Source organism: Sarcophilus harrisii, chromosome 3, assembly GCF_902635505.1.
Source record: "Sarcophilus harrisii chromosome 3, mSarHar1.11, whole genome shotgun sequence".
Classification (NCBI taxonomy): Eukaryota; Metazoa; Chordata; class Mammalia; order Dasyuromorphia; family Dasyuridae; genus Sarcophilus; species Sarcophilus harrisii.
This window is the reverse complement of record NC_045428.1, coordinates 37651988-37672751: the sequence shown is the minus strand read 5'-3', so window position 1 is coordinate 37672751 and position 20764 is coordinate 37651988. Positions and strand designations below refer to the sequence as shown.

Sequence of the window (20764 nt, the reverse complement as noted above, 5' to 3'; positions counted from 1 at the left end):
AGTTCACACCGGTAGAAAGAATCAAAGGTGAAATCTGCACTTCAGTTTTTTGACTGGAGAGTCAGTGTTCTTTCTACTATATAGTCTGCTTCTTCCAAATGCCAGCAGGAACTCTGCCCCATCTTGGGGCTACAAAGTCAAAAATGAACTTGATTCTTGGTCTGAAAGTGGTGGGAGCAACATGTCTAGAGATAAGGCCCTACAAAATAGAATCAGAATAATATGGTTCAAACCAAGTATACACATATCTTAATAGTGCAGAGTATCATATGATCATAGTCACATTTTCAAAATTATATGGTTCAGAACCCTCGAATTAGCTACCTAAAGTCTTGGGGAAATTGGCCTGAATTTGTGAAACTAAGATGTGTAGAGTAGCATTTTGTGTGTGATTTGTGCATAGTCTGTCCTCAGTTATAATTTTGGCAGCTGGACTTTCTTCTACTAAGAATCTTCCTTTAAAAAAAAATTCTTACATCACTGTCTTTCCTCAGTATGCAATTGAAGAATTCTTCCTGGTAGTTATCAGGACAAGACCCCCTAGGATCTGGTCCCTGTTCCCTTATGATTCCGGAGCAAATGCACATCCAGGGAAGTTTCTACACAGTTGAAAAAGAATCAATTACAGGGAAACCTTATAATTAGATTGCCACTGTAATTAACCAGCCTTCCACTGTCAAAGCATTCTACAGTGTTTAGTGGCTTGAGCTTCTCAGAGCCTGAGGGCAATCAGTGGCTAAAGCTCTAGAAATAGAAATATAACCTTCCATTTGTTTTTGACCATTTCTCCAACTTCTCAAGGTCATTTTGAATTCTCATCCTTTCCTTTTAATATGATGCTTAACTCTCACTGGCCCCCATACCAGTTTAAATGATGTAGCCCAAGAAGCAAGTGGTTTGTGTTAAAGGAGAGGAGCAAGGGGATCTTAGTTATTGATTGTTATCATAATAAAGGACAGAGCCAAGGCATTGACAGCCTATGATATCACCCCCTTCTCCCTGATTCTGGGATATCTCCTGACACACAAGGTCCAACCAGGAGCTATCCCACTCTGCTGAGACTGTACTGACCATGACTGGCTCCATCTTCCCTCACTTTCAGAGATGCAACTCTTCATATCCAAGAATTCAACAAGGGAACTATTACTTCTACCAACTGTACCAAGTTAGGGTGAGACAACCTCAGACACCATGAATAGGCACCAAGCAGAAATAAGCTGCATAAATCAGCAAACTAGGTTTGGTGTAGTTTACTGGGTACATTGTGGTTACAACTATGGAGTCATCACCCATGCAGAATGCAGAGCCAGAAAGAGGCAGAATTGCATAATGGTTAAAACCCTGGACTTGATTGCAATGTCTATCCTAAGCAACCTGTATCCTAAGCATCCCCTCAGTATCAACAGGTGGACTTTATAAAATCTAATAGTGAAAACTGCCCTGAGCAGTCTCTCCAGAGGGCATAGAACTTGCCTGTCATGTTTGTATTCACACTACTCATGTTCACTCCAGACTCTCCATCCTTTCACTTGGTCCCTTTCCCCTATCTTGTTCTATCCCCTTCTTTGGATTATTTCTGTAATACATTGCTACCCCTGGAAGACTGGAGTGTACTCTGACCATATCTCCACTTGTGGGAATCCCTGGTTCCTTCAAAACTTGGTTCAAAAGTCCTTTCTTCATAAAGCTTTTCCTGTCTCTCCCCCCACCCCAAGCTGCTAGTATGCCTCTTCCCCAAACTACTTTGTATTCTTTTGTATATATTCACTATATACTTGTGTGGATACATGTTATCCCTCTTCTTAGATTATACATTCCTTAAGTATAGGGACTATTTTACTATTGATTGGTTGATTAATTTGGAGCTGATGATAGTTTCTCAAAATTTTCCCTAGAGGGAATAATGGAAACTGCTCCAGATTTGGAATGAGTTATCCTGGGTTCAACCATAGCTTTGTCATTTATTATCTGCAGGACATTGCACATATATCTAGGGTTTCAGTTTCCTCATCTATAAAATGTAAAAATCAATTGCTTTGCAATTTCTAATCCTAGAGAGTTGACCAGAGTATAAAGTCTAGATGACTTTTCTAGGATTGCACAGCCAGTCTGATTTGGGTGCTTTTTGACTCTGAGCTTTCTTTTAAAAAGTCTTTGTTAATATATTTTGTTTTCATATTTTTTTATATTTCACTTGTGTCCATTATTCCTCTCCCAGAGAGTCATCATTCATAATTAAGAATTTTAGAAGAAAGTAAAAGAGAAAATTCATCAAAACCTGAATATATCAAAAATTACATTATATGCAGTGTCCTAAATTTGGAGATTCCCACTTCCACAAAAGATCAGGAAGAAATGTCTTCTCATATATCCTCTGGGACAATACTTGTTTTTTATCATTTTGCTACTTTCTTGATTATGATTGTTATTTCCATTGGCATTGTTTTAGTCATTATGCATATTATTTTCTTGGCACTACTTACTTCATTTTCTATCAGTTCATATAAGTCTTTTTAGGCTTCTCTATATTAAGTATGTTCATAATTGCTTTGAGCACAGTAATATTCCAAATATATTTATAAAACACAATTTATTTAGTCATTCCCCAACTGAGAGGCATCTACTTTGTTTCTAATTCTTTGCTAGCACAAAAAAAGGTGCTGCTGTAGATAACTTTCTTTCTATCCTTGATCTTCTTGGGATATACCTAGTAATGGAATCTCTAGATCAAAAGGTGTGGACATTTTAGTCATCTTACTTGCATAATTCAAATTGCTTTTCAAAATGGTTGAACTAATTCACAGATCTAGCAATAATGTTTTTATGTGACTGTATCCTCTAACCTTCCACCATTAATTATTCTTTTTTTCATCTTTTGGCACTTTGCTCAGTCTTAGGTGAAATCTTGGTTTGTTTATTTGTTGTTTTGGTTTGCATTTCTCTGATTAGTGATTTGGAACTTCTTTCAAATGATTGCAAAAAAGTTTTCAATCCTTCTTTTGAGAACTATTTATTCATATCCCTTGACTATATTGCTATTAAGAAAGGGAGAAAATTTAGAACTCCAAATTTTATTTTAAAAAGATTGTTGAAAATTGTAATTATATCTAATTGGAAAAATGAAATACTATATTAAAAAAAAATCAGTAGGGCTCAGGGAGCCCTTGCTTCTTGCTTCTTGAAGATTTCAATGTACTTTTAAGACATGGAGGTAGGGTGAAGGGAGAGATCTTTAATCTAACATTTTTGAAAATTTCTTATATAAATATCTAATGAATATTTAAATATTTAATATTAAATAATATCAGCTGAGGCTGTCTGCCACTCCAGTGTCCAACTCTATGCTAGTTTCCTGCTCTTAATAAATGCTTGTTGAATGAGTGTTGATTGATTGCACTGTAAAAGTTCTTTTCCTGCCAGAGGTTCCAAGGACTTAATGCTCACAATTCTGATGAGTATGGTATGGGGTAGATAATTGATTATTCCACATGGGGAAGGGGAAGGGGAAGCCCATAGAGAGATTAACAGACTTGCACAAGTTTTGTCAGCAACTGTTGTGAAAGTTTGGAGAACAGAATCTAAGTATTTTCTTTCTTCTTCAGTTTAAATCATCACACAAATACATAAATGCATTCTCTGTCAATGAATTAGGAAACAAATATTAGTGGAAGTGATCTCTCTGATCTCTTCCTGAGTGCTAGTTTTCTTCCTACTTTTGAGATTTTCATTTCAATTTTTTAGAGTTTTTGGACAAAGGATCTCAGCAGACATGAAATAGATACTCATCACCCAGGCCTTATGGGTCATGGGTGAAAGGATTCAGAGGAAAAGTAAAAAACTCAGTCACTCATTCAGATATTTGAACTTTTTTGCAATAAAGATCTGAATATTTTATATTGGGTGACTGGCTTAAATCTTGACTTTTCATTCTGATTCTATAATTTTATGGTCTTTTCTGGTATACCTGAGTGATTTTCAAAGACATCATTCATTTTTTTCCCTGTGGGATTTTGTTTTTGTTGGCTTGCCTGTGTTGTAGCTAATAACTTGGTTTGATGAGGTTAAACAAAGTAACTGGAATCTGTGCTCCATTCCCATTTATCACTGTGGGTCATCCAGGTCTTCATAATATCCAGCTATCTGATTTCTTATATGATTCTCAAAGGCATATGAATCATTTTTATCTAGAACTTACTTGTAGAGTGCATCTCATATTCACAAATCCTACTTTTATGAACTTCTTGTCTACTGTTGAGAAATAGGACAATTTTCCCAAAGAAGCTATAGCTCTACCTATGTATAGTGGTCATTTTTCTTGTTCTATACTTCAGAAACCCTGCTTGACATGCAAAGCCCACCTGTACAGTCAGGCCCTTTGAAAGCCCAAATTTGATAGAGCCTATAATATTGTTCAGGGCACCTGCAACTTTTAAGAAAATCTTGGTATGACTCTTGGCCTTAAGAGAAATGTAGATCTGGCATCATATTCTTATCTAAGCCTCATCAAAGAAATCCTTCTGTACTTCTGGGGTTCAAGAACAATGGTACTTAGAATAGTCACTTTTTGTCGATCTTCAGAGAGACCATGTGGTGTCAAGAACTTGGAGTTCAAAGGAAAGTGGTTAGTCATCCTCATTCACCCAAGTACTTGAAGCACCAGGAATAAGGCTAACTTTATTTTAGAGATGAAATTAAGGTTCAGAGTGACTAAATGACTTCCTCATGGTCACAGAAGCTAGTAGGTACTTGAAGTTGAATTCAAACCCAGGTCTTTTACATTCCAATTATGATATAAAAAGAGGTGAGGAAAATGGAGTTTTGAGCCTGATAAAGTCCAAAAATACTATGGACTTCCTCTTCCTTCAGGTCTTTTGTAAAGCCACTGAATTCTATCAGAGATATTAAACCTTTCATGTTTATATTACAGTTGTCATAAAACTCAGATCTTTTTCATTCATAAGTAAAATAAACAAATAAACATTTACTAGGTACTTACTATTTGCCAGGTACTGTGTTAGGTATTAGACAAAATGACAAAAATGAAATACATACATTCAAGGTTTCACCCTTGATTTTGAATGTTAAGTGTATGCATATATACATAGGTACATGTATAAACAAATTCATAAATACATTCAATTTTCAAATGAATCTGTAATTCCACTGATATGAGTAATATAGTACTATAGACTGCAAACATCAATACCTGACTATCCTTTGTGGATTCTGCCCTTGTCTTCCCATAACTTTGCCAGGATGTACCCAACATATAGAGTGCTTTCATCTGTTTTTCTTGACATTGAGAAGAATCAGTAGAAGATAAAAGCATCCTAATTCTTGCCACATAATCAAGTTTATCTTCTATTTCTGTCCACACATTTCATTTTCTTTTGCTCTGTCTTTTCTAATTCTTTCTTTGTAAGATGTCACAACCTATATATGCTTGCCATATATCTCTCCATTGCCCTCTTGTTAATATTTATTGTCAGTTCTTCTGAGACTGGAGAGTTCTGTACCTCTCATCATGAGAATATTGGTATAAAAAAGATGGGTCTTTACTTCATGGATGTGTGTGTGTGTGTGTGAGAGAGAGAGAGAGAGAGAGAGAGAGAGAGAGAGAGAGAGAGAGAGAGAGAGAACTGGCTGTAACATCAGGATATTTGGATGAAAGTATTGCCTCTGACATACTTATGCATTCTGTAACATCTCAGGATCCAAGGCAATTTTTAAAAATCTTTAGCTGCCAATGAGCTGTAGATTTGTATAAGCAGAGTAGTTTTCCACACCAGGTGTCCCCTACATTGATGAAATCACAGTCCCAAAGGATTCCCCCATAAGAAGAAATTATTATGTAAATGTTTCATCACAGCAGGAATGTACCATTCTCGTCCAGTTTTCCAGTACCAGGGACAGATCCACAGCAAAATTACCAGGATAATTAATAGTGTAATAGAATATAATGACTCTAGGATAAGACATTTGAAGATTTTTTTTTCTATATTAGTGAGACCTAGTAGAAGATTTCCTAGAATAAAGACAAGAAGAGATTAATTAAGATCTTCACTATCAGCATCCCTTTCTGAGACTCAATTTTCTCCTCTATAAAATGGGTATAATATTATCTCTAGTACTTGTCTCATTGGGTTGTTGTAATCCAGAAATGAGATAATATATTAAAGTGCTCTGCAAACTTGAAAGGACTATCTATATGCTTAAGAGCAGGTCTAATCAGAGTAGAGAGATGCCAGAGAGGAAAGGTATTTTACTAATAGAAATCAGTTGATGAGATTTGTTCTTTGAACCAAGAGTCTTTGAAAATTGTCTAGAGCATTTATAAAATTAGGTGACTTTACTAGGGTCACTCAGCCAGCAGGTGTCCCCCCGATTACAAGGCCAGTTCCTCAGATACCACATTGACTCAAAGCACTATAAATCAGTGATTATTACATTTATCATGTCCAAAACTTCTCTCCTTAACTTGAAGATTTAGAGGTAGAAGAGGCCTTTGAGGCTATCTAGCCCAATTCTCTTTGAGGACACTGAGACTGAGAGAGGCCTGCCCAAATCACACAAATTAATGAGTGTTAAAAGTCTTCTAACTCCAAATAGAATGTTCATTCTCCTTCATTCACACTGCATTGTTTGGAGTGTGAAGGAGAGACTAGAAACATGAAGGCTGCACATTCAAATACCCAAATCTGATATAGGATTGTTCATGATCTATCCAGACTCTCTCATCCTCTCCTCAGCCCTTGCCCCCACCTCATGCACTCCATTTAATAATAAGTGAGATTGCAAGATCCACCTCCTGGTTTCCCCCACTTCTTTCAATTATCTCTTAAAGGTGCACCTTCTGCACAAAGCCTTTTCCAGTACTCTTTAATCTTAGGACCTTTCCCCTGAGATTAGACTCAAATTAACCCATAAATATCTTATTTGTGAGGGCAGTCAGGTAGTGCAATACAGTGGTGGATCTAAAGTCAAGAAGACTCATCTTCTTGCATTCAAATCCTATCTGAGATACTTCCCAGCTGTGTAAGCCAGGGGAGGTTACTTAACACTGTTTGCCTCAGTTTTCTTATCTGTAAAATGAACTAGAGAAGGAAATGATAAGCTACTTCATTATCTTTGCCAAGAAAACCCCAAAATGAAGCGGGATCTTATTTGTACATAGTTGCTTACATGTGAGCTCCTTGAGAATAGAAATTGCCTTTTGCCTTTCTGTGTATCCATATCATTTAGCATAATATCTGGCACATAGTGGGTGCATAATAAATGCTAGGGGACTACTTGAATGACATAGCCCTTCTCATTACTTATACGGGCATAATTAGAGCAGGCCAAGATCTATGAAGAAAAGATGCCATATTTTTCCACAGGCCATTTAGCCTGAAGCAGAAAATGTGGTTGGTTTAGTTGGTTGTAGCTCTAGCAGACAGCCCTGCCACCTGCCAGGGGCCCCAAAACTCCAGCTGTCCTATTTCTGAGTCATTACTTCAGTTTAATCCCATAAAAAAGTAATTTAAGTGCCTACTCTGAATTAGGTCTGGGGATGCAAAGATGGAAACCCCAAAGGATTCCTCCTCAAGGGTCTCATAGCCTCATGAGCAGGAAAGGTGTCGGACAAATAGATATGAGATATGGTAAAATATGAATATAAGGGAGGGATCTAGACAAAAAGCTTTAGGATAGTACAGATGAAAAAGCACTGACTCTCAAAGGACCTGAGTTCAAATGCTTCCCCTGCTGTCCAGTCACCTGTGTAGCCTTAGGCAAACCACTTAATCTCACAGGGTCTCAGTTTCCACATTTGTAAAATGAGATCAGACTAGATGTCCTGTAAGGTTCCTTTCTGCTCTGGCTCTGTGATCCTAAGACCTCAAGAAAGAGAAAACTCCTTCAGCACCATTCAGAGAAGGCTTCATGGGCAATAACTGACCATGAAGAGACCAAGAGAAGATCACTCTTGGAGTACTGAAGGAAGAACATTCCAACCCGCAGAGGGGAGGAGGGCATTCATTCCAAGCAGAGGGCTCAGCCCTGGGCAAAGATGGAAAAGGATGAGTGAAATCGAATTGAATGCTAGAAAGAAGTTTAGTGACCAAACCCCTCCTTTTACAAATGAGGAAACTGAGACCTAAAAAGATGAAATGAATTATCCAGAATCCCATATGGAATAAATAGTAGCTCTACTCTTAGTCAACCAACTAAATCAATCAACATGTTTTTATTAAGCACCTTCTGTGTACAAGATCCAAATGATACAATCCCTGTGCTCAAGGAGCTTACCTTCTACTACAGAACTCTAAATTTAAAATGCTTTCCACTAGATGGCATCACCTCTCTAAGCACTTTCCTAATAATAGCTCTAAGAAATAAGTAATACTTCATTTTACAAATAAGGAAACCGAGGCAAGGAAAGAAAGATTAGGTGACTTCTGTGGTCGCACAGCTGGGATCCAAAAGCAAAGATACTGATTCCAAGTCTTGTGCTGACTCCAGTACCCTACATTTCTATCTGTTTAGTGACTACCACTTATTCAGAACATAGAACTCGTGAGGAGAAGTGGACAAAGCTAGGATTGATCCAACTTAGCTGGAATATAGTGCAGTGAGGTAGAACCATAATGTATAGAATGTCAGGCCTGAAGTCAGGAAGAGTTTTCCTGAGTTTAAACCTGGCCTCAATCACTCACTAGCTGTCTACATTTGGATAAATCATTTAATCCTGTTTGCCTCAGTTTCCTCATCTGTAAAATGAGCTGGAGAAGGAAATGGCCAACCACTCTAGTATCTTTACCAAGAAAAGCCCAAATGGAGTCATGAAGAGTTGGACACAACTGAACAATAAGAAATATGTAAAAAGGAGTACTAAGAAATGAAACTGGAAAGGTAGGCTGCAGAGACTTTGAATGTCATTCTAAGGAGTTTGTATTTTAGCCTTTAGGTAATTGGGAGCCAATGAAAATTTTGACCTGGGAGTGACATTGAAGACCTATGTATGAGAAGGCAAAGGAAGGGAAGGCAAGGGAGTAGGGAGTGGAAGGCAAAGCGAGACAAAAAAAGGAAGGCAAAAAGTTTAAAAATAAAACTAGTTACAGAAGTGATCAATATTTATCTGTGAGGCATTGAAATCTGGGACAGACTACCTTGGACAGACTGTGAGCCAGAAACCAAATGAGTCTAGAGCCATAGAAGAGTTCTGTATTGGGCCCAACTAATCATCCATCCATAATAAATACCAGTAGTAGTGGCCAAATCTTCTGCTGGCTCCCCTCCCAGCAAAGCTTCTCTGAAGGCAGTGGTACTGGTGCCTACATGACATCTAAGACATGCAGAGCAAATGAGACCTGAGCCCCTTCAAAATATCTGCCATATGTCCACCCCTGGTTCTTACTGTTGATCTGCCCTTTCTATTCTGTCTCTAAAAAACCCATCATTCCAGGCTCTACTTCAGAAATAAAAATTATTATAATAATGCCTTATGTTCATTCATTTACTCTACATTTATTTTTCACCAACTATGTATACCCCTTTGCGCCCCCCGCAGTGTCTCCCTGTGGCATGGATATGAGCCTGGGTTCCTGAAAGGTCCAGCAGCACAGAACAAACTGATATCGTTCAGCTTATGCTGGCAAGGCTGCAAATGGGGTTTCTGAAACGGGCTTTAGCTGCCTTTTGACCAAAGGCCAGCCCATATAAACTCCAAGAGGCTCAGTACCAGAAAGATTACAGGGAAGGGGGGATTTTTCAACCAGCAATGCTGGGAGGCCATTTACAAAATGCCATCTAAAGGCCATCTGAATAAATTGGTTTGTGATTGGAAACAATGGAGACAGAGTCCCATACCAACAAATCCCAGGTCCTGAAAGTATGGCATCAAAAATCCAGAGCTGGAAGGGACCTTAAAAGTCACCTTATCCATCCTCCCTCTTTTTACAGATAAGGAAACTGAGACCCAGAAAAGTTCTAGGATCATAGAATTATTGCTGGATTCTGAGATTTTCTGAGATCATCTAAACTATTATTTTATAAATGAGAAAACAGATCACAGGAAGAGCCCAGGATCATCAGAACTTCAGAAGCCATCTAGAGTCCAAACACCTCATTTTGCAAATGAGGAAACAGGCCCCAGACAGGAAAGTTACTTGTCAAAGATCACACATGTAATAAGTGTCAGAAATGGGAATTGAATTCAGACCTGATATATCTAAGTTCAGTCTTTTCCTTACTATACCATGTGGAGTAAAGTACTAAAACTCCATGGGGGGATTCCAGAAGGCATCCCACACAGCCCCTTTCCCCCAGAGAGCTTCTAATCTAGTTGCAGAGTATTCACATTCACATGAAACATTGAAAAGAAGAATAAGTAGAAATATAAGAGCTGACACAAGGCAGGATGAGATGATTCCCAAAGGAGTTGGGGCAGGTGGAAATGTTATGAATTCAGGGGAGAGCAAGAGCCTAGTGGGCTGGAGTGATCAGAGAGACCATAGCAGAGATATGGGACTTGTTCTAGGCCCTGGAGATTAGATAGGCTTTAAATAAATGGAGCAGGAAGTACTATTGGAAAAAAAATAGAAGGAAAAGCTGGCTCCCTAACAATGAGTTGTTCCAAAGTGGGAACTCCTTATTACTAGTCTTTAAGAGGGGGATGTTGGAAAACCATTTGTCCCACAGATATAATAGACAGGATTCATCATTTGGATAAAGACTGAGAACTGCTCCTTTTTGGCAAGGCACCATGGGCATTGGATAGGGTATTGAATTTAAAATCAGAAAACCTGGATTAAAATTCTGCATTAGATATTGACCAGCCCTATGACCACAGACAAGTCACTTAACTCCTCTTGAAATGATCCCAAGTTTTAAGAGTTAATATTTAACATCTCATAATGGGAAAAAGGTGGCTTAAGTGATTTGGGTGATCCAAATACTATCATTTCATATGTTCTTTGTAAATAGTAGTTGGTTTACTAGTTAGAGTGGTGAGATGATCCTATTCTCTAAATATGATAGGATGAAAAAATGTCAAATTTAGAGGACCTTAGTTTCATAGTCACATTTGACAGAGAAGAAAACTGAGGTACAGAGAGTTTAAGCGCCTCTCCCAGAGAAGTAAGAAATATACAGAAATCGCTCCTCTGGCTCTAGCTCGGTTTTTTTTGTTTTGTTTTGTTTTTTTATTTTTTAACTAGGTATCAGAACTGCCTCTCTATTGAACAAATTAGTGAGTAGAAGTGGATGCCTGGGGCTTGGGAAAACTGATCTTGGTTTGGTAAATTGACACTTTAAAGTTATTCATAGCTTCCACTTTCAAGAATACCTGATTTCATCATGTGCATGGTGCTGCTTCTGATGGTGCTGTCAAACCCTCTCCCCCTTGGAGTGTTAATGGATTAAAGGAAATGCATCACTTTGGGGCCAACTTGCTGTTTGTTGCTGAGCTTCTCAGAACTTAGCAGGGCCAGTCCTGTAAGGACAAACATGGGCCAATGCCAGTTCTGAAAAAGATGCTTAAAAAGACTTTTCAGCATTTGAAGGATGATGGCACTGCCCAGGAGAGCACAGGCTCACTGCCACCTTATGATGAGCTAACAGAGTGAAACTTTGGTGGGGGGAACTTTTCCTATGTCTGAAAATTACTGTGGCCCTCTTGTAACCTTCCTCTCCAAAACAAATGAGCTCAAAATTATAAAAGCATTATTTCTATTATGATGATGACAAGGGACAGCTGGGTGGTGCAGTGGATAAAGCACTGCCCTGAAGTCAGGAGGAATGGAGTTCAAATCTGGCCTCAGACCCTTAATATTTGCTAGCTGTGTCACCCTGGGCAAGTCACTTATCCCCAATTGCCTTACCAAAAAAAATAAATAAAAGAAAAATATTATAATGACATAATTTATTAGCCACTGGAGATTATTTTAAAAATAGAGACTAGCCAGTAAGTGATATAGTGGATAAAGTGATGGACTTGGCATCAAGAAGAACTGAGTTAAAATCCTACCTCAGACACTTCCTAGATAATTTAATTCTAGGAAAGTCACAATTTCTCTCAACCTCAGTTTCCTCACCTATAAAATGGAAATAATAATAGTTCAACCTCTTGGAGTTGCTGTGAAGATCAAATAACTTCACATATGAAAAAAGATGGAAAAATATGAAAAGTGCTATAAAATTGGCATCTATTATTGGTCCAAAGCTATATTTCATCAAGAATGTCTTATTTTATTCCTTCCATATCAGACACAAGTTATTCTTATGAATGCTATCCTTATCATTTAATTTTTTAATAAAGCCTCATGAATATTTTTAAATCAAAGATTTGCTCTGAGTATCCATAGGGACCACTGTGTTCCTGAAAATATCTAGGCACTAAAAAGTGATTAAGTAAGAAAGCTGAACTAAATGATCTTCTAAATCTCTTCCAACTTTAACATTCTAAAATTCTGAGCCTAGAAAATATGTACAGAAGCAAAACAAATACATAAATTAAAAGCATTTATGTTGATGAGTAACATATACATGTATCTTTGAGCAACTCAACTGGCAGAAATTATAAATGTCAATTATCTCTAAACCATGCTCATAATTATTGACAGGAATTTTATCATCCTTTGTCAAGCAACTGCAGCATCTGTCAGGGGCATTCTTTTCAAGGATGCAGAGCCAAACTCCTCCACATCTTTTCATCCTGTACAGTTATTTTCCATGTATTCCTATAAATTATGCATAGAGAACTTATCCAATTCCTCAGAGGCCTTCCTTTGGGTTTTTTAATATTTCATGTATGCTACAGCAAACAGGAAGGATGTCCATCTGTTATCCTTCACTCTCATTATGTGACTGGCACATTGCATGTCAATATCGTTGGTGATGTCTTTAATGCACAATCTGTTCCAGTGATAAAATTCATTAACACATTTTAGAATTTCGGAGTCTCTCATTGACTTAAGATGGGACCTGTTGGACAAAAAATATGATCAAGTTGTCCCGTGTACTTGCCCCACCATTTAACAGCAACTGCTTTCTAAATGAAGGAGTTGTAGGAGCCCAACCACCAAAGAAATGAAAGATAGCCTATGCAGGAAAATTACATAACTGGAACCAAGTTTGTTGGGATGAAATTTTAGGGCACATTTGGAAATCTCATTTTTTCATGTCAATTAGCAGGAACATGGCTACCAATTTAACTTCTTAGGACTTCCATTTTGCAGGCATGTTTTGTTAAGTATTGGGTCTCAGTCAATGCACTGATATAAGTGTCAACAGCTGTCAAATCTATATTTGGGATATTTAAGAATCAGGAAGGGAAAAATAATAAGAGTGAGGAGCAATTTATTCACTAGTGGCTGACCTTGCAAACTGATTATTCACCACATAGAGACGAGTGATTTGATCTTTACATTTCCAGAGACAAGAATTACAAATAGGAACAAAGAAAACAACAAATACGTTACTAAATTTGTCAATAGTCTGAATTTTTTAGCTCAAAATTCTGTCTCCGATCATTAAGGAATACTCTATAATTGCAGGAAAACATTCAGTCAAAGCTTTTATCCAAGACTGTAAATACTAGAACATCTTATCTTATGGTGGATCAGCAGCCATGAAATGGATCAGCCCACAAGCATCCCCCACACCTCAAAAAAAAAAAAAAAAAGATCATTAGTCTTCTCAGTTATACCTCCAACATGTCCACAGTCATTCAGAGACTTAGAAGTTTAAAAAGGAAACTTTCTGTAACTCCTAAAGCCAAAGCCACTCCACGTGCAGGAACTAAGCCAGTAGGATCTATTATCTCTTGGAAAGGAAATAACATACATCTCATTTGAGTACCTTTAGAGCAAGCCAAAACAGGCACACACATGCACTCAGAGACAATCAATCAAACATTTATTAAGCACCTACTATATTCTATGCACTATAATAAGCCTTAGGGATAAAAAAAATAAATATCAGCACATGTCCTCAAAGCATTTATAATAAGCAATAAATATATGCAAGGCTAGCTTTAGCTGTATTTCCTATGTTTATACAAGAAAAATAGGAAATAATTAACAGAGGGAAGACATTATAATTAAGAGAGGTTAAGAAAGGCTTTCTGTGGAAGATGGAATTTTACTTGGGACTTAAAGGAAGCCAGAGAGGTAAGTAGTCAGTATGAAAGAGGGAGAGTGTACTGGATTTTTGAGGGATAGCCAGAGAGAGGCCAAAACTGGAATGGATTCCTCTTGGAACAGACAGAAGGACTGTGGCACTAGATCAAAGAAGACTGGAAAGGTAGGGGGGAACTATGTGATGAAGGACTTTGAATTCCAAACAGTGACTTTTTATTTAATCTTGGAGGCAGTAAGAAGCCACTGGAGTTTATAAGGTGTGACCTGATTAGACAGAGGACTTTAATGTTTGAATAGGACACAGATTAGAATGGGGAGAGACTTGAGGCAGACAGACCCACTAGCAGGCTTTTGCAGCTGCAAGCATGAAATGATAAGCATTTGTTTTAGAGTGGTAGCAATAGCAGATGAGAGAAGGGGACTTCTATAAGAAGTGTTGCCAACATAATGAGAACAGATCTTAGCAATCGATCTGATGTGGGGGTGTAGGGTGGGGAAGGGGAGATAGGGAAGAACCCAGCATGACTCCTAGGTTGCCTGAGGGACTGGAGAAATAGTGTTGTCTTCTGTAGTAATAGGGAAAGTGGCTGGTGAGAGAGGTGTTCAGGAGAAAGATAATGAGTTCTATTTTGGACATAATGAGTTTAAGATGTCCACTAGATATTCAGTTCGAGATGTCTGAAAGGCAGTTGGAAGTGTGAGATTAAAGATCAGCAGAGTTTGGGGTAGGATCTGAGAACTGTCAGCTTGGAAATGAGTAATTAAAACCATGGGAGTTGATGAGATCACCAAGTGAAATAGGCTAGAGGAAGAAAAGAGGACCTAGGACAGAATGCTGAGGGATACTTAGTATGATGATTTACAGAAGTTCAGAGTCACTGGAATATTAAGGGTATCATCCGCTATCCATTTAGAAATCGGCTGAAGGGACAAATAGGATATTTTTGAAGGTGTGTGTCTTTTCTCTGAGAGTTCCACCTATTTTAAAATGCAGTGTCCTTAAGGATAAGAATTGTATCCATCACTTCATTAATCAATAAGCACTTATTAAGTACCTACAGAGTGACAGTCACTATTCTAAGTGTCAGAGATTTGAAGACACTGGCAAAAAAATTGAGAACTATGTTCTCTGATGTCTGCAGTATATAATTCACAGAACTCAACTTGTACCTCATAAGAAATAAATAAAAACATTTCCACTGATAACACTTGATTTGTAATTAATTTAACAGGAAGTCATGTCATATAAGGGATATAAAGGATATAACAACAAAGACTATAATATCATGGCAGCAACATCAGAGGCGCTGAATTCAAAACCTAATATCAGATAACTATCCATGTAATTTTGAGCAAGTCATTTCCCATTTCTAATCTGTTTTCCTCATCTACAAAATGAAGGGATGGATTAGATGAGCTCTAATTCCATAACTTTTTAATCAACATATTTAGATTAATCCTCTAATCTCTCTTTTCCTGTGATGGAAATTGTGTCAAATATAATATGTTTTAAATTACTTTCAAATGCCAAGATTGTCAAAAAGTAAAGCAGGATTATATAATATCTTGTTTTGTTCAGTTTTTGGTCTTTTAATTTATTTGGCTCTTTTTAATACCATCATAAACATTTGTTTTGGCCAGAGTTATTTTCAGTCTTCAAGTAGTATTCCCATAGACCTTAAATGCCAAATTGTATTCCCCTCACTTAATATCCAAATGGTTCATTATATGTTTATCCTTTTAGTCAAAGGAAATAAACTATTTCAGGTTCATTATCACTCATGAATCTTTTAAAGTTTCAGAGTACATTCCATCCTTACAAAGTTCATGTTGCACATGTTTCCATATCATAGGTGAATAAAATATAGTTTTCCAGGAGCCTATCAGGAGTAACTAAGAAAATGAGCAATAATGGGATGAACTAGGACAGAGCTGAATTGCCACTGAATTACCCAGGTTTACAACTTTGGTTGCTTCCTCTTTCTCACTTGCCTCACAAAGTTAACCAATTAAAAACTCTTGGAATTTATTTCTTTATTAGATCTTGCCAATACTTATCTTCTCTTTATTCACACAGCCACCATTTCTCTTCCAGACTATTACAATAGCCTTCAGAGCCCAATGTTTTGGGCTCAAATCCCTTCTCACTACTCCCCTCCACATACCTGCCAAAATGGTGTTACCAAAGCATAAATTTATCATCATCATCATCTACTCTATAAACTTCAATGACTCCTTATTACTTCCATACTCATATTAAAGTCTTATGTTTCTTATTTAAAGCTCTTTAAAAAGCTGGCCTCTTCCTATTTTCCATTATTCTTCCATTTTTTACCCTTTACAATAAACAATGTTGATCTATTACTGTTCCTTTCTATTTCTGTGCTTTTGTCCTTGCTATTCCTTATTCTTGAATACCCTTTTCATCAATTTCCAACTTTCAGGATCTCTGACTTCCTTTAAGATTTAATTCAATTTCTATTTCTCTAGGAGATTTTTTCTGGTTTCCCCTCCACCCCAGATCCTAGTAGCATCTTCCTTAACATTACCTTCCTACTCTGAATTTTCCCTGTCTCATATATATATAGAAAGAGAGACTCACACACACACACACACACATATAGACACATACATATATATATATATATATATATATATATATATATATATGTTGTCTATCCCTTTAGAACATAAAGTTTTCAAGAAGAAGGATTGTTTTTGTCTTTACTTATTATGTCTACCATTTAACACAGTGCCTGGAAAATAACAAGAACTTAATAAATGTTTATTGATTTCTTGGTTAATTGATTCATGGGGATTTTGCCCAGGGTCCCAAAACTTAGAAGTTGTAACTATCTTATACATTCACTCTTTCACAATACCAGAGAATCTACTATAGTAACTAATTATCCCTCCCACTCAACAAATTTGCCCTAATTATTGCATTACTTTTACATCATGAATTACTCAGCTGATTTAGGGAATCATTCATGTTCCTTGCTCTCAGCACCACACTTGCTAATAATTGCTCCAAGTCTAACAGAAGCCTCAAAACTCTGCAGAAGCAAGGCCTAAAATAGGTGTTCAAGGTCTTCCTGACTTCAGTACTATCAAGGCAGTAGATGTTTACAGGAGAGCCAGCAGTATATGCTGAGTACAAAGATAAATTGCTTTTCTAAGGAGCTTTGTGGCAGGTCTCTGTGATGTGGCCACCTGAGAAGTTCAAAAATATGAGTATGTATTAACATGGTGTCCAAAAGAAAGCAAAGGAGAATGGCACTATATGCCGCTCAATCAGACCACATCTGAACCATATTGGGTTTTCTTCTTGGGAGTCACATTCTAAGAACATTAATCAACTACAGAAGAAATGTGGAAGAGGGTGGTGAGGGATTGAAGCCTTGTTATATGAAGAACTATTGACAGAACTGAGAACACTGAACTTAGAAAAGGGAAAAAACTCTTTAGGGAAAAGTCTTAATATACTGTTTTGAGATACGGTAAGTTTTCTATCACTTAAAGTCTTCAAAGAAAAGGTGGATTTAACTAATACAGAAAAAAATCTAATAAACGTATTCAGAGGTTTCTTAGAAAACCAACAAAAACACTTTTAGCTCATTTTTTTTTGTCTTATTGATGTTCTCTCTCTTTCTCTCTTTTTAACACTGCTGTCACTTCAGTGTGACTACTCCCCTCCAACATGAAATACAGTCTTCCCTTGTAAGCAAGAAGTCAAACTGAGCACATTGGTCATGTCTGGCACTGTATGCCTCATCCCTCACCTATAGTCCACCGCCTCTCTGCTGACAGATGGGGGACATAATGTAATCTCTCTGCTGACAGATGGGAGACATACTTCATTGTCAGTTCTGTAAAGTGCCAATTAGTCAGTGCATTGATTAGAATTCTTATATTATTGATTTATTTTATATTTCTTGTCATTGGCGGTTGTTCTCCCAATTCTGGTCACTTCATTCTGCATCAGTTTATACAAGTCTTCTGAGAGTTTAGAATTCATTTTATTTCCCTCTTCCATTTCTTTGCTCAACATTTTTAAAAAGCCTTCCACATGGAATAGTGCAGTGTAGTGGAAAGTACAGCATTTGGGAATTCAGAGACCTTGCTCTATTGCTTCCTACCTGGGTGTCCTTAAGAGAAAGAGTTTGCATCTTTTGAGACTCAGTTTCCCTATCTGTAAACTACAGAGATTTAATGAGATGATGGCTTCATTTCTCTTCTGGCTCTAAATTTATGAGCAGTCTTAATCTATTGGGAAGCTTTGTGTGGATGTTCCATTTCAGATTTGTTTCCAAATGTTGGATTGTTTTAAAAACTGTCCCCTCTAAAAGAAGCTCTGCAGAATCATTAATCAGTATTGTTAGCTGACTACTTTGCTTTCCAACAATCTCTTTGAAGCAACATTACTTCCCCACCAGAGATGATGAACTGGAGAATATAATCCTTTTACCTCCAGAAATCCCTCTCAGGAGCTCCATTGTTTAATTACATCTGAGTAGGCTCCCATCATGCTTCACTTTACTCCCTGATCACCTTTCTGCCAGACACCTTTGCCACTTCTTAAATATCCTTCACAGCTTACCCTCATTCCCTTTCTTTTTAATTCTTTAACCATAATCAAATTAAGAAAAAAAATTTTATGTTGATCTACCCTCCTAGGGACATTCACCATTCCAGTAACTTTCCAAACCAAAACATATCTCCCAGGTCATCATTTCTCTTATGTCATTTGCCTCTTTTAGAACAGATGTCTCTTGAGGTCAGAAAGTGTCTTCACTTTTATATTTGCACCTCAAGTACTTGACACAGTTGCCCAGCATCTTGTAGGAGTTTAATAAATATTTACCCCTATTTATATAACAATAATATTTGAAACATATCTCTTTGAGAACTAGAACCTCTAGGGATCCTTAAAATGAAAATTTTAATAGCTGATGTTGTCTTAGTAATAAGTCAAAGAATCTCTCCTTTGAGGAAGGCTTCGGGGCCTTCTCAGGCCAAAGGCCAGAAAGAACTTGATATGGAAAGCAAAGTCTTTTGTCATAAATGTTGCATATGCCCATAGTCAGGAAATTGCTTGAATCATAAAGCTTGAGAATAAATTATTAATCAGACCATTGCTTTAAATAATTTGTTGAGACAATAAGAGAGATTCAGTTTTTAGAGCCAAATCTTTTTTACTTTTTTTGTAAATAGGCTTTGTATAGAATTTGATTTAGTCAGCCTGATGCCTTATGAGGAAGGGGAAACAAAAAGGAGTGAAGTGAGGGGAACAGGAAAGGATATTGAAATGAGTTTCAGCATTCTAAAGAGATACATACACACATAAACATCTGAGCAATGGAAATTATGTCATTCCTTCTGGTACTTATCTCCCCAACATTTATATTTCATGTTTAGATAGGATTAAAAAGAATGCATTTAAATTTTATACCTTTGAAGGTGCACAACTGATCATTTCTGCCAAAATGAAAATAATCCCCAGAGGAGTTCCACATTTAGAACAAAAGAAAGCTCACTAAATAACACTTTGTCATCTATTTCATAGGAAAGTGAAATACCAAGAAAAAAGATTTCCTTCAGAATATAACCAGAGATGGAATTATTTTCATTTTTCTAGGTTTATGGTATCATCAGTATGGAAAAATCAGGATGGTAAAATGGAAAGAGCACTGGCTTTGAAGTCCAGAGGCTGGAGTTTGACCCTTGACTGAACCATTTATTATCTTTTGACTTTGGATTGGTCATTTTGCCTTTAACCCTCAGTTTCCTTATCCACAAAATGAAGAAAATGACTTTTAAAGCCACTTCCATCTCTAAGTCTCTGACCCACAGTGATGAACTATCATTGTGGGTTGAATTGATATTTTTAGAATTATTCTACAGCAATGTCATAAATTTAGAGCTAGAAGGAACTTTAGATATCATAGATAACCCCTTTATTTTACAGATAGAAACTACAGTTCAGAGGTTTGCTATGGTACCATATAGCACTGGACAGGACAAAAAAAGAAAATTTCAGGCAAAATGTAGTGAGTAGGAGAAACAAAGTATTCATTGCTACAAAGTTGTGATAAGACTAAGAAAGAAATTACCATTCATTGTTAAGAAAATTTTCAACATATCAATAGGCAAAAATCAATTTTGAGTGATTGTAACAATATTTAGAGATAGATCTTTCAGAAGATGTCGTGATGTACCAAATATTTATTAAGCACCTACTGAATAAATCTTTGCCATAATGGACCTTAAACTCTAATAAGGGGATAAGACATTCATAAACAACTGAAAAACTCAACCATTTAGCCGATTTAAAATACAGAATGCATTTATTAATTTTTTTAGCTACAAAAATAGCAATAGGATATTTTTCCCCTGAGGCAGTTGGGGTTAAGTGATTTGCCCAGGGTCACACAGCTAGGAAGTGTTAAGTGTCTGAGGTCAGATTTGAACTCAGGTCCTCCTGACTGCAGGGGTGGTGCTCTATCCACTGCACCACTTAGCTGCCCCAGATATTTCTTTATATGATAAAAAAAAAAAACAAAAAAAAAAACAGATCTCTCTCTGGGACCAAGAAAAAAAAACTATGTATTAAAAGCATTTACCTTAAAAACATATGCAGTTTT

The 20764-nt window shown here is 37.0% G+C and overlaps 1 protein-coding gene across 4 annotated transcripts in view; it reads left to right on the top strand.

Annotated features, from left to right (window-relative positions):
* PEX5L (peroxisomal biogenesis factor 5 like) overlaps window positions 1–20764 on the top strand; it is a 262094-nt gene that overhangs the window by 18437 nt on the left and 222893 nt on the right. The window lies entirely within an intron of this gene.